Source organism: Geotrypetes seraphini, chromosome 6 (assembly GCF_902459505.1).
Source record: "Geotrypetes seraphini chromosome 6, aGeoSer1.1, whole genome shotgun sequence".
Classification (NCBI taxonomy): domain Eukaryota; kingdom Metazoa; phylum Chordata; class Amphibia; order Gymnophiona; family Dermophiidae; genus Geotrypetes; species Geotrypetes seraphini.
Window position 1 is genome coordinate 156,786,000 of NC_047089.1, and position 13,916 is coordinate 156,799,915.

Sequence of the window (13,916 nt, forward strand, 5' to 3'; positions counted from 1 at the left end):
AAAGAAAGGAGATGCAGAGTATTTGAAAGGGATTTCTAAATAAACCTAAATCAAAGGATCACATCATCATTAAAATTAGATGTTGGAGGATTTGCAGTAGCAGAGAAGACAGTGGGAATGGACAATGAGCACTCCACAAGAGCCAGAAGTATGAAGAAATGTCTTATTTATTTCAATCTGGGAAGTACAGTAACATGGACCCAACACAGTACTGGCTATCAGTTGAAGCTATAGTTTCAGCGAACATATGCACCTGCATCAGGGGTTACTAACATATGTAAAAAAGCACAGAGTTAAAAATATCCACACATGTACATAAAAGCATAAATGCATTAAATATGCAAAAACAAAAAAAAATCAAAATAAAAGGTAAATAAACTAAAAATGTACAGGATAACAAAGCACACCTGTGATCCACTTTGTTAATGCATGAATCTATAATGTAAAAAATGCATAAAAAAGATACATTAAAATCTAATACATCACAGCATCATACAAATATATACACATTAAAATCTAATACATCACAGCATCATAAAAATATATACACATAAGTTTGAAAAAGGGGCATGGCTTCAATAAAATAAATGTATAAATGACAAAGTGAAAGCGTGAATAAACAGTTTGTATTCTGTCAAGGCTCAATGTTAAAAACAGGACAGATATAAGAACATGGCATGCTGGATATATGTTATAGATACAAATTAGTGCTAATGCATCTAACAACAATGTAACAAATCTAATTAAAAGGAGGAATCAAAAACAATAGACATTGACAGGCACTAAATTAAAACCCTAAAACAGTGATAAATGGTATCATGTGACATTGGACCGACATCTCACTTTAGAAGAACATACGGATTTGCTAGTTAGAAAATGTTTCTCGGTCTTATGGAAATGCCAAACCATTAAAAAATATTTAGATGTAGTATCATTTTGTCTGCTAGTTCAGTCTTCCATCTTAAGTATGCTTGACTACTGCAATATTATTTATTTGGGTACATATAAGAAAACACTGAAAAGGCTTTAAGTTATTCAAAATTCAGCAGTTCGGCTGAATTTTGGCTTGAAAAAATGGGAACATATTACTCCCTATTATCAAAAACTACATTGGTTTTGTTTAAATTTTCCTGTATCTGTTTTAAATCAATATTTGGTATGGCTCCTGAGTACCTGGTCTCTCATTTCTAGACCGTTTTAACAGACCTACACGCAGAATCCATATGTTTGTTTACCCAACAGTAAATGCTTGTCGCTTTAAAAGATTTCTGGATAGACCTCTTGCATTTCGGGCAGGCAAACTGAATGACTGGTTGGATAATATTATTATGCGTGCTCCATCTTATTTTACTTTTAGAAAATTAGTAAAAACACAGTTGTTTGATCAATTTGTAACCTGATTCACTGTTTTTAATCTTTTATTCTTTTATCTTGTATGTATTTCTGATTATTTGTATTGTATTTTTTTTCACTGATTGTCAACCACCTCGAACTATTATGGCTTTGGCAGTATACAAGAATAAATTATTATTATTATTAAAATTACCAAATGTATGTATTAGAAATCACATAAGCAAACAACACAAATTGCGTGAAGAAGTGGAGTGTCAGGAAGCCCTGTAGAAGCGGTAGTGAACTGTGAAACGTTGGCTTTTAAGAAACGCCACGTTTATACTTCAACATTTTTGGAAGCATTGTTAATTAGGCGATTTTTGTTCCATGTTGAAAGCTGGCCTAGCAGCAAGTATAAAGTCTTCACAAAAGTTTTTTTCAGCCAATGATGTGGGTGGAGGAGGCTTGAGCATGTATGCCCTGCCTAGACAAACCTGAGGCTTTTTCTTCTGTTTAAAGACATTACCCTTAGCTAATAGATTGGAGCAATTTGTTTTGTTGTATAAAACCATATTAAAACATAGCACCCTAGTTCACCATGTAAATATGAGTATGTAAACCAAAGAAAAACATAGGGCATGTCCAAAATGAGGTAGTGTATGAATAACAACCAAGCAACTTTCTAAGGCACAATATAGAATGACAAAAACTGTGTAGAAGCTGGAAACATTAAAAATATGTATTAGATGCATATCATGAATAGTGAAAAGCGAAATAACTGATGAAAAACAGTAGAAAAGAGGCAGTGCAGCATACTTACATGAGCACTGAAGTCATGCCCAAAGGCCATAATAGATTGTATCTGGTATCATTCAAACTGGAGGATGGGGGATGCTGGAGGATTTGCAGTAATCAGTTTCAAATTGCTTTGGTCAATAAAATCTTCATAAGAAAGGTTTTCACCTCCTGGGTGGCACAAAATGAAAGCAAAGCTACAGAATCAAAGAGAGTCCGCAGAGCACCAGCTCACATACAGTAGCTGGCAGGCAATCCTGTAAAAATCTAGTTGAGACTGCCAGTATGTGTATTATAAACTAATTCCACACCTTTTGTTTGAGAAAAAGGCTAAAAACCTATAGGGAAAATACAAAAGCAGTAAAAACAAACCCCAAGCATTAGTTTAATTTCTTTTCTCTGCTTACCAGAATATAGAAATGGCAAATCTTCCTCACACTGCTTATTGGTTGATCACCAAGGCTAGAGCTGCATTCTGATTGGTCTCTGTAAAGGGAAATGTCATTTAGAGATGTAAATCCATAGAGGAGCATTATAAACACCCATTTTTGGCCATTTCTAAGCGCTCTCAAGCAGTAAAATTTTTAATGGCCACATGCCCTATATAAGGGCACTCTAAGTCCTTTATTAGACTCAATAGGGCTGAATTAGAGCACATTTTTTAAACAAAACAGCTTTAATAGTATTATGTTCATATATGCATTGAATTTCTTATTGAGCGTTTCCAGCATAAAAGAGGTTAGGACAAATTACTGGAAGGAAAGTCCATAAACCATTATTAAAATAACTTGGGAAAAATCCACTGCTTGTTTCTGGGATAAGCAGCATGGAAGCTATGAACGCTTTTGGGATCCTGCCAGGGACTTGGGATCTGGACTGGCCACTGTTAGAAACAGTATTCTGGGCTTGATGAGACTTCAACCTGTCCCAATGTGAAAATGCTTATGTACTTATGACTGACCATACTATTTGAGGTAAAAACATATGAAACCCTGCAATATCCATCTTCATATGGAGTATTTTTTTTGTTTTGAAAATGAAATACCCTGTACAGTATATGGTACATGATGGTCTCTATGTTTTAAAATTCTTATCTGTAGCCCATTGCCTTTGAGTTGACTAGTTGCAAAGTTCCAGTAAATTGGGGGAGGGGGAGAGCAGCATTTGGATAAAAAGCAACCATTGTCTTACCTAAAAAAAAAGAAAAGAAAAATAATCCCAAGCCTGATAATACAAAAACATACACACTTGATCTGGAATTTAAAGTGTAATACAGTGTCGTCTTTGTATAATGCACAAAGACAGCTTTCACTATTCCAGGTAACACTAAGGAGCTTTCTTCAAAAACTCCTGATCCTTAATAACACATCAAGTGAATCTGAACATACTGAGCAAAGGCAGTAAATGAAGAAAATGAGAAGAAACTAATCCTAATTTTGAAAGTGTGGCTTTTTTTTCAGGGCTGTGGAGTCGGAGTAAATGTGTCGACTGCAACTCTGACTCCTAATAGAATTAAGTTGTATGTCAAGCAAATATTGCAATGCTTAAATTTCTTGTTGACAGATAATAATTTGAATTAACCCATTTGTTTCAGGAGATGTTTTACTTTTAGAATATATTTTGATATCAACTTTTGATGATTACAAAATGTAATATATTTTATGATATTTATATTAGTGAAAGTGGCTCCTAGAGAATGAAACGGGGACAAAGTTTGTCTCTGTCCCCACCCTGACCATGCAAGTTCTGACCCATCCCCGCCCCCATGAACTCCTATGTAGATATAGATATATATAAAGGAGTCGGAAGGTTTTGTGTACTGACTCCACAGCCCTGGTATTTTTCACACATTTGTGGGTTTTGTATGCAATATGTGTGCAACTGTTTTTAATGTGCAGATTGATTGTATGCATTTTAATTCATAGGTATACATGTGCACAGACAATTTACACACACTTTCAATTAATATATCTATGTTTATTTTATTATACCATACTATCTTTCCATACCAAAATGTCAAAGCAGTTTACAAATCAAAATTGAAGAAAAAGGAACTGGAACTCCAGTCCAGTCAGGGAGCAGTTTTATGGGACTTGTTACCAATTGAAACTAAACAGTCTTCTAATGTGAAGCAATTTAGAAAAAGCATGAAAACTATGTTGTTTGAGAGGTAATATATGTAAATAAGAACATAAGAATAGCTTTACTGGGTCAGACCAATGGTCCATCAAGCCCAGTAGCCTGTTCTCACGGTGGCCAATCCAGGTCACTAGTACCTGGCCAAAACCCAAAGAGTGGCAATATTCCATGCTACCGATCCAGGGAAAGCAGAGGCTTTATTCCTGGTAGGTGGATATTTTGGTTTTTTCTTCTTTCTCTGGGGTTTAAGCTGTTGAAGAAAGTGTAAATTTAAGGAAAGTTAAATGTATATTTTATTGTGTGCTGATTGTTTGTTTGTCATTATTTCATTATGTATGTTTTATGTTACCCACGCAGAACTATTAATGGACTGGGATATAAATCTTTTAAATAAATAAATAAGCATCAAGCAAACATATATCTGGATAAGAGAGCAAAAGGTAAGAATGGAAATAAAGAGGAGCAAGGAAAGGAGAACAGAACACAACAAAATCGGATTTCTAGATCACATAAAACACAGTTACTTACAGGTGTTATTCAGGGACAACAGGCAGATATTCTCACATGTTGGCGACGTCATCCATGGAGCCCCGTTGCAAGCAGACTTGCTTGTAAAACTTTCAGAAAGTTCACAACTGCCACATCGCGAATGCGCGAGTGCCTTCCCGCGTGATGTAGGACGCGCGTTTCTTCAGCATCTCCTCAGTTCAAATAGCTAGCAAAGAAGCCAACCAGGGGAGGTGGGTGGGTTGTGGGAATGTCTGCCTGCTGTCCCTGTAACTGTGCTTTATCCCAGGACAAGCAGGCAGCATATTCTCACATGTGGGTGACCTCCAAGCTAACCAGAATGGGATGGTGGGAGTGTTGGCAATTTAGGAGAATACATTTTGTAAAACTGCCTGGCCGAAATGGCCATCCCATCTGGAAAAAGAATCCAGACAATGAGCAGTGAAAGTATGAACCGAGGATCAAGTGGCAGCTTTGCAGATTTCCTCAATAGGAGTAGATCTAAGAAAAGCTACTGATGCCGCCATGGGCTGTGACTCGACCCTGTAGATGCAGTCCAGCCTGAGCATAACAGAAAGAGATGCAAAATAAAAATAGAAACAAGATTTTACAGACAACTATAGTATCGGGGGGGGGGGGGGGAATAGGGTTTTCTTAGTACTACTGCTTTACTAATTTAACCCTCCCTCTTTTACAAAACCATAGCACAGTTTTTAGCACTAGCCATGGTAACAGCAGCTCCGACACTCACAGCAATTCTATGAGTCTCGGAGCTGTTACGCCACAGCCGGTGCTAAAAAGAGCACTATGGTTTTGTGAAAGGGAGAGGCTACTTTAACCTGGCATGTCAAGTGAAAACATGAGGATTCTGAAAGGTTTTTATTTTTTTCAGTATGTACAAAGTTTACACACACATACATGACCTTAAAGGAGGCTCCTTTAGTTCAGGGGGTTTATTTAAATCAGTTCTAAGGTGAACAATTAGAGGGGCATAATCGAAAGGGACGTCTAAGTCCGTTTACATCCATCTCACAAGTCGTCCAAAGTTAAAAAGAGCCTAAGACACATTTTGAAAGATACGTCCAACTTTTTTTTACTTTCGAAAATCGTCTAATTATATGTCCTGCCGATCTGATCGTCTAAGCCACTAAATCGTCTATCTTTATACCACATTTCCGTCCAACCTTCTGTCCAAGTCCAAAACGCTTAGAATAAGCCCTTTTGGACATGGGAGGGGTCTGCAAAGTGATGGACTGCACACCCATACATGCCACCTAAATAGTGGGGTACCTTACAGGGCACTGCTGTGAACTTCACAAAAAGGGTGCCATGGCATCTCTTCCCTACAGCTCCCTTATAGGTCACAGTGAGCCTCCCAAACCACCTCCAGAATCCCCTAGACCCACTTATCTACCACCCCAATAGCCCTTATGGCTTCAGGAGCCACTTATATGCCAGTAAAAAAGGGTTTTGGGGGGTGTATAGGGGAGTGCACATGTTTAAGTATCAATGCAGTGATTACAGGGGCTTATGGGCATGGGTCCTCTTCACTATGGGTCCCTAACACCCCCCCAAGATGACTTAAGCTGCCTCTGGGCTGGACGACTAGGCTTTCCTATGCCAGGTGGCTAGTTGATGATGGTCTGGAGGCTGAAATTTAAAGTTGTGAATACAATTTTTATGGGAGTGGGGAGGGGTTGGTGATCACTGGGGTAGTGTGTGGGGGTCTGTGTTATGTGTTTGAAGTGCTTATCTGGTGAGTTTAGGTGGGTTTTTGTGACTTAGACCATGTTTTACATGGTCTAAGTCACAACGTCCAAGTTCCGTCTAAGCTCTGTTGTAAAACTTTCGGTTTTACATGCTGTACGACTAAGTCTAAACCGGCTCACATCCCGCCCAACTCCCGCCTTCGACACGCCTCCCGAAACACTCCGTTTAGCTTTGGACGCTGAGCGGCACTATGAAGGCCTAGGTCGTTTTTAAATATGTCCAAAACCCGGTTTTATTATCGGCGCTTAGACATTTTTGAGAAATGTTCGTCCAAGTGCCGACTTAGGCCGTGTTTTGGACGTTTTTCTCTTTCGATTATGAGCCCCTTAGAAACTGGTTTCTTCCTAGATTAAATACTGCCACCTGCTGGAAGAACAGGAACAGTTCTTACAAAGAATGTATTCATTACACTGTAGTTATGTTATCTTTATCCTATATAATAAAACCCTAAGCGCACATGCGCACTTAGGGTTTCGTGATCCCTGCCGCCGTGTTTTCTGATCCGTGGCCGAATTCAATTTTAGAACACAGCGGCAGGGATCACTCTAGACACTCCCCTCCTCCCGCCCTCACTCACCAACCGCTGGAAGAAGCAGGCAAGCTCTCTCCCTGCCCGCCTCCCTGTCACTTCTTACACACACGTTTTGTTTTGGTTTGTTTTTTTTTGGGGGGGCATACCTTCTTTACCTGAGGCCCGGCGCACAGCTCCACCCGTGCAAGCACTCCTCCCCTCACTCACTAAGCGGCAGCATCCTCGCTTCGGGACCCATTGACCGTACAATCTTTCCCTCCCATGCGACCCTCCCAGCGAAATGACCTTAACAAATAACCTACCTCCAGCGTTGGCAGCTGCAGCACGCTAAACAGGCTGGTTTGCGGCTTTCTTCTGCCGGTGAAGCGTCACTGATGATGTCATCGGTGACGCTTCACCGGCAGGAGAAAGCTGCAAAGCAGCCTGTTTAGCGTGCTGCGGCTGCCAATGCTGGAGGGAGTTAGTTGTTAAGGTCATCTCTCTGGGAGGGTCGAATGGGAGGAAGAGATAGTAGGGTCAGTGGAGGTTGGGCTGGGAGGGGAGAGAAGCGGTCTGCCTCGGGTGCTTAAAGGCCTGACTTCGGGCAGCAGCAGCGTTTACAATTCACTGCTGTTGCCGGCTTCAGGCCTTCCTTTCTGGCGGGTCCTGCCTACTTCCTGTTTTCATGAAGACAGGACCCGACAGAGAGGAAGGCCTGAAGCCGGCAACATCAATGAATGTGAATGCTGCTGCCCGATGAAGTTCAAGGAGGAAAAGGAGCAGAGGGGGAGAGAATGGCTTGGAGGGAAGAGACGGCAGGGCATGGAGGGAAGGAGGAAGGTATACCAGACCAAGGGAAAAAGGAAAGGGGAAAGGAAGGATGACATGCCATATGGAACAGAGAGAGGGCAGACACTGGATGGAAAGAGAAGAGAAGGCAGTGAATGGAAGGGGCAAGACAGAGGATGAACAGTACATGGAAGGGGTAGAGAGACACTGAATGGAAGTCTGAGGGACAGGGGGAGCAGACGTTGGAACTGGGGAGGAAAAGAAAAAAGGGCACATGCAGGATTGAGGGAAGAGGATAGAGATAAAAATAAAGATAGACAGACAGGGGGCCAGGGAGAGACACAGACAGAAAGAATGACAGACAGACAGCGTCCAAGGAGAGACAAATTAAAAAAAAAAAAGACATCTACTCTAGCACCCGTTAATGTAACTGGCTAAAACACTAGGTGCTACTGGGCCAGGGGAGCAAGGAAGAGGGACAGGGGGAGCAGGGAAGAGGTGCTACTGGGCCGGGGGAGCAGGGAAGAGGTGCTCCTGGACCGGAGGAGCAGGGAAGAGGTGCTACTGGACCAGGGGAGCAATGAAGAGGGACAGGGGGAGCAGGGAAGAGGTGCTGCTGGATAGGGAAGTGGAGTGGGGAGGGAAATGCTGCTGGTGAGAAAAGGGGGCTCGGGCTGAAAGGGAACAGATGGGAGAAGGGGGCTGGGGGGTAAAAATGGGTTTGGAGCTGGGGCTGAAAATAGGGGACATGTGAGGGAAGGAGGCTTTACTAGCACTCGTTAATGTAACGGGCTTAAACACTAGTTTGATATATTACCTTTCCTCCATTAGCAAACCTTTAAAAATGTGTGCTAAATTGATTTTTAATGCACATTTAACTGACAAATTAACATATGTGTCTTGTCATTTAGCTCATGTTAGAACACTTTTAATACAAATTTGTGGAACTGAAAAATATCTGAAAATTGAGGGAAAAAGTCCAAAAGCAAAGTGACAATTTTCATTGCATATCTCTATTTTCTGTTCTTAGGGCTATATTCACAAAGGAAACTGATCGTGTACTGATCAGTTTGCGACCCCTTAACGAGCAAATTTCCCTCCGGCCTGATTCACTTACCTCTCCTGCGATCCGCTTCTAATCAGTGCATGCAAATGAGGAGAAATGCATGCAAATTGGACAGCGACCCGATTCACTACACAAAATATCACATCGGACAGGGCTGGCCGATCAACGGAAGAAGCGACTGCTGGGGACCAGTCGTTCAGTGGTTTCCAACTGCATATCCTGCTCTCTGCCCCAACTCAAGCACAAATCTCCTGCCCCGAAGTCCTGCCGCCCTGCACTGCCCTGAATCTCCCCGAAGTCCTGCGGCCCTGCACTACCCTTCCCCACCCTGGGGCTCAAAACTACTAAAAAAGTTAAAAAAAAAACCCCAAGATTGTGGGTCCGATGGACCAAAAGTTGGGAGCAGGAGGGGTGTCCGGTCCTTCCTGCTCCCAGGCCTCCCACCTCCTGCCCGGTCCTAGTTGGGTCGGGCCAGGCAGTCGGGCATGGCCCACCTACATACCTGAAAAATAGTTGGGAGCAGGAGGGATGCCTGGTCCCTCCTGCTCCTAGGCCTCCCACCCCCCGCCCGGTCAAGCCTGGCCCACCCACTCCGGTACCTGTAAAATTGTTGGGAGCAGGAGAGGTGCTTGGTCCCTCCTGCTCCTAGGCCTCCCACCCCCCGCTCGGTCCTGGTCGAGTCCAGCCCCTCCTGCTCCTTGGGCAAGGTTCCAACATCTTCAGGAGCAGGAGAGGTGCCCAGACCCTCCTCCTGCTCCTACGCACCGGCAATATCTTTGGGAGCAGGAGCAACTCCTCCTGCTCCTACTCTTCTGCCTTGCTGCCGCCCAATAGTGGCCTTAGGCCTCACCCCGGTGCATCATCTGGAGGGGCCGGGGCACCTCAGCCAATCAGGGACTTCCTTAGGGAGGAGTCTAGGGAAGTCCCTGATTGGCCATGGGGTTGGCTGCATTGTTGGGCTGTTGCCCACCTGTGGGGGCTTTCAGCATGAGAGAGGCTTCATGCAGCAATGAGGAGGATCTGTGTCATGAAGTGAGGCATTCAACAGGGTGGAGAACTGGCATATGGGGGGGAGGGGGGGAGAGAAGACACACATCAATGCTGTAATCAAAGCCCTTAACAGAGGGTGCAAGGAGTTTAGAAAGCTACTCCCCATATCTTCATGTTGGGGGGTTCTACATTGGTTTTCCCCAATGTAATTTACTTAAATCACTGCTTCCTCCATATGTGGCGGGACACTGTAACTATTTTACAAGAGGCTCTACATTTGACAGACTGTCGTGTAAATAAGGGAATTCCCCACATTCTGACTTGGTTGAGTGTACTCTTCTCTCCATTTCTATCTAAAATCTGCCTTCACATCATTCAAGACTTTTTTTAACTTGGCTACTTACATTTCCCAGTTGGTTAGTTAAGACTTTTGGTTACTGCCATAGGTTAGCATAAACCAGGCAAGCTGCAATGAATAGATTGAAAGGTTAGGTTCTTACTTTGCTAATCTTCTTTCAGATAGAGACACATAGAATTCTGTACAGTAGCTGTTACTTCCCATTAATTGCAAATCTGCAGAAAGGTATCACTTTAAAACTCTGAACTCCTCCCCTTCTGCAGTGGAGAACAGCTCTCTCTGCAGTTGGGACCAAAGCAATCAAACTCTACTGAAACAGAAGAAAATAAGAGAGACTTCCCCGATAACAAACCATATTCTGCTTTGTAACTAATTATAAAATAATAATGATTAATAAATATTTAACAATTTATCAATGAACAACAATTACACACAAGAGTAGCTAGGAATCAACCTGCTAAGTGTAACTAGTAGGAGCTATAACACACCCCCCCCCCCAAAAAAAAAAAAAAAAAAAAAAAAAAAAAGGAGAAAGGGAATAGGAGCCCCCATGTCTCTGCTTAATCTTAGATACAGGAGAAGATGTCCCAAGGGACACTGGCAATGTAAGAGGCAGAAATAAAGTGAATCAAAGGCTCTGACAGGGTGGGGTGTACAGAATCCTATGTCTTCTATCTGAAAGAAGATTAGCAAGGTAAGAACCTAATCTTTCATTGAGTAGTGAAGAAAGGATTCTGTACAGTAATTGACATACCAAAGCAGTGCCAGATGTCTAGGGAAGGACAGATGAGCCTGCCCACAATACTGAGGACCCAAAAGCAACATCCACTTGAGCTGCCATATCCACTCTGTAAAGCTTCATAAAAGTGTGGAGAGACCAAGTAGCTGCTCTACAAATCTCATCAGGCGAAACAGCCTGGGACTCCACCTAGGAAGCAGCCACACCTCTAGTCGAATGTTTACCACAAGCAATGTAGGAAGAAGAAATTGTCATGCAAATCCATCTGGCAATCAAGGCCTTGGAGGCTGGCTTGCCTCGTCTCAAGTGGCTAGTCAGCACAAAAAGGTGGTCTGAAAGCCGTGAATCATTAGTTTTCTCAAAGTAGTGCAGGAGGACTCTACGTACATCCAGTCTCCGCAAAATCTTGTCCTGTTCTGCTGAACCCGTGGGGTGAAAAGCAGGTACACGAATCTCTTGACTGATATGGAAGGCAGACACTACCTTCAGTAGGAAAGCAGGTATCGTTCGCAGAGAAATACCCGACTCTAAACTGAAGGAAGGGTTCTCCACAGGAAAGGGCCTGTAACTCTGAGATCCGCTTTGCTGAGACAATGGCGACCAAAAACAGTCTTAGCTGTAAGATCCAAGAGGGATGCATCAAGCAGGGGCTCATAAAGAGCCTGAGATAGACCCTTCAGAACCACATTGAGGTCCCAAGATGGGAATGGCCTGTGCAACAGGGGTCACAATCTCAGTGCCCCCTCAAAAATGAAGTGATGTCTGGATGACATGCCAGGCACTAAAACACCTTGAGACACAAAACAGCCAGACTCTTTCCAAGACTGGCCTGTGGGAATTCTCAGGTTCTACCTGTTCCTTGGCGCTTCATAACTGGAAAGCCTTCCAGGTCATGTAAGCCGCAAATGTCACAGGCTTCTTTGCTCTAAGAAGAGTCGTAACAACATTCATTGAGTAGCCCTTCCAAATTAGGGCCGTGTGCTCAAGAGCTATGCTGTAAGTCCAAAGAACTATGGATTCTCCATGGGAACTGGGCCCTGACTGAGGAGCCCTGGGTGAACTGGCAGCTTAAGAAACTGCCCCTTTGGAGATGCACCAGATTTGCATACCAAGACTTGCGGGGCCAGTCTGGAGCTACCAGAATCACCAGTCCTTGATGATTCGCTATTCTGCAGATGATCCAACCCACCATGGCCCAAGGAGGAAAAACATAGAGCCAAGGCTGAACAAAGGCATCCAGCCCTGTGCTTCCCTGCTCGGCTCTTCGACTGTAGAAGCGATCTGCTTTTGCATTATTGGCTGTGGCCATTAGATCCATTTCTGGTCTTCCCCAATGTTGCACAATGAGGGACAGAGACCACTCCCCTGGATCCAGAGACTGCCTGCTGAAAAAATAGGCCTGGAAATTCTCTACCTGTGTCACGTGTGCAGCTGAGGGCTTGTAAGTGAACTTCTGCCCACTGGAATAACATCTGTGCTTCCAGGTGTAGATGAGCATTTCTGGTGCCTCCTTGTCTGTTCACATAAGCTACCTCAGTGGCATTATATAAAAACATCCAGACTGCCTTCCCTGTCAAAAAACATTGCAGCTCCTTCAAATCCAAGCAAATGGCTCTCAGTTCCAGATTTATGGACCACTTGCTCTCCAATGGGGTTCACTTGCCCTGAAGCAGGCAACCATAGCAGTGAGTCCTCCCAGTTGCTCAGGCTGGCATTGGTCATGAGGGTCACCCATGTGTGGATTCTGAGAGGCATCGCCCTCGACAAGGCATCCCCCTGGAGCCACCAGAACAAGCAGCGCTTTGCCCCTGAGAGCCAGGGGAGCTGCACCTTTAGGGCCTCTTTTACTGACTTCAAATTCAGAATGGGTCTCCAATCTTCTGTGCCTTTCTTGGGCACTATGAAGTATAAAAAGTATCTGTCTGAATCCGATTCTTCTTCGGGAACTGGTTTTATAGCATAAATAATAATAATAATAATAACTTTATTTTTGTATACCGCCATACCCCGAATGTCCACAAATTGTTGCACTGTTGCTCGGACTTTGGTCTTTGCCAGTCTTAGGACTGGAGAGTTGAGGAACAGATCTGGAGGAGGCAGAGAAAACTCAATCTTTTGCCCCTCCCAAATAATGTTCAGACCCCCAACAGTCAGACGAAATCTGTTCCCCTTCCTTCCAGAAAGCTGACAGCTGCCCGCCAATATGAGTAGGAGCAGCCGTCATCCTGGCTTCATTGTTGCTTCTTGGAGACTGAGCCAAATCTCTGTCTTGAGCCCTGAAAGAGCCTCTGAGAAAAGACCGGAGAATTGGTTGGATCTCCTAGAGACATGAAAACTGCCTCTGCCGCTCACAGCAGAATGACGGCTCCTGCAGTCTTGGAGGGATTTGGGGTTGCAATTGGCCACATTGGCCATAAGGTTGTCTAGCCCTTTGCCCTTTGAAGGGTAATCTGCTGAGAGTGGCTTTGTAGGCTGAGTTGCTTGCCCATTATCTGATCCAGAGCATTCAGTGGGCAGAAATGGAGTAAGCCAGAACCTTACTCAGGACTCCGATATCATAAAGAGCATCAGCCACATAATACACTCCCTCCTTAAACATGTGCAGACAGTCATCCCCAAGCTTCGCAATCTGGTATGACAGGCTCGTGCTACGAAGGAGCCAGCTGCTGCAACTTTGATACCCAAAGCCAGCACTTCAGACTGTCTTTTATGGATCAAATCCACCTTATGGTCCTGTGCATCCTTTAGCTTCACTCCAACTTCACTAGAAAGGGAAGAGCACTTGGTCACTTGCACTATTGCGGCATCCACTTTCAGCTGCACCCAATCAGCTGTTGGATCCATAGGATAGAGCCTAGACATGGCTTTGGCCACCTTAAGGTGACTCCCACTGCTCAGCGAATAAAGAGGTGATGTCCAG

At 43.7% G+C, this 13,916-nt stretch overlaps 1 long non-coding RNA gene across 1 annotated transcript; it reads right to left on the bottom strand.

Annotated features, from left to right (window-relative positions):
* Positions 1–183: 183 nt before the first annotated feature.
* LOC117363166 lies at positions 184–4,928 on the bottom strand. The gene is made up of 4 exons (XR_004539989.1): positions 4,795–4,928; positions 2,535–2,613; positions 2,153–2,298; positions 184–435 (listed from the first exon to the last, which is right to left on the bottom strand). It is a non-coding gene; the product is annotated as an uncharacterized LOC117363166 (long non-coding RNA).
* Between the last annotated feature and the right edge of the window lie 8,988 nt (positions 4,929–13,916).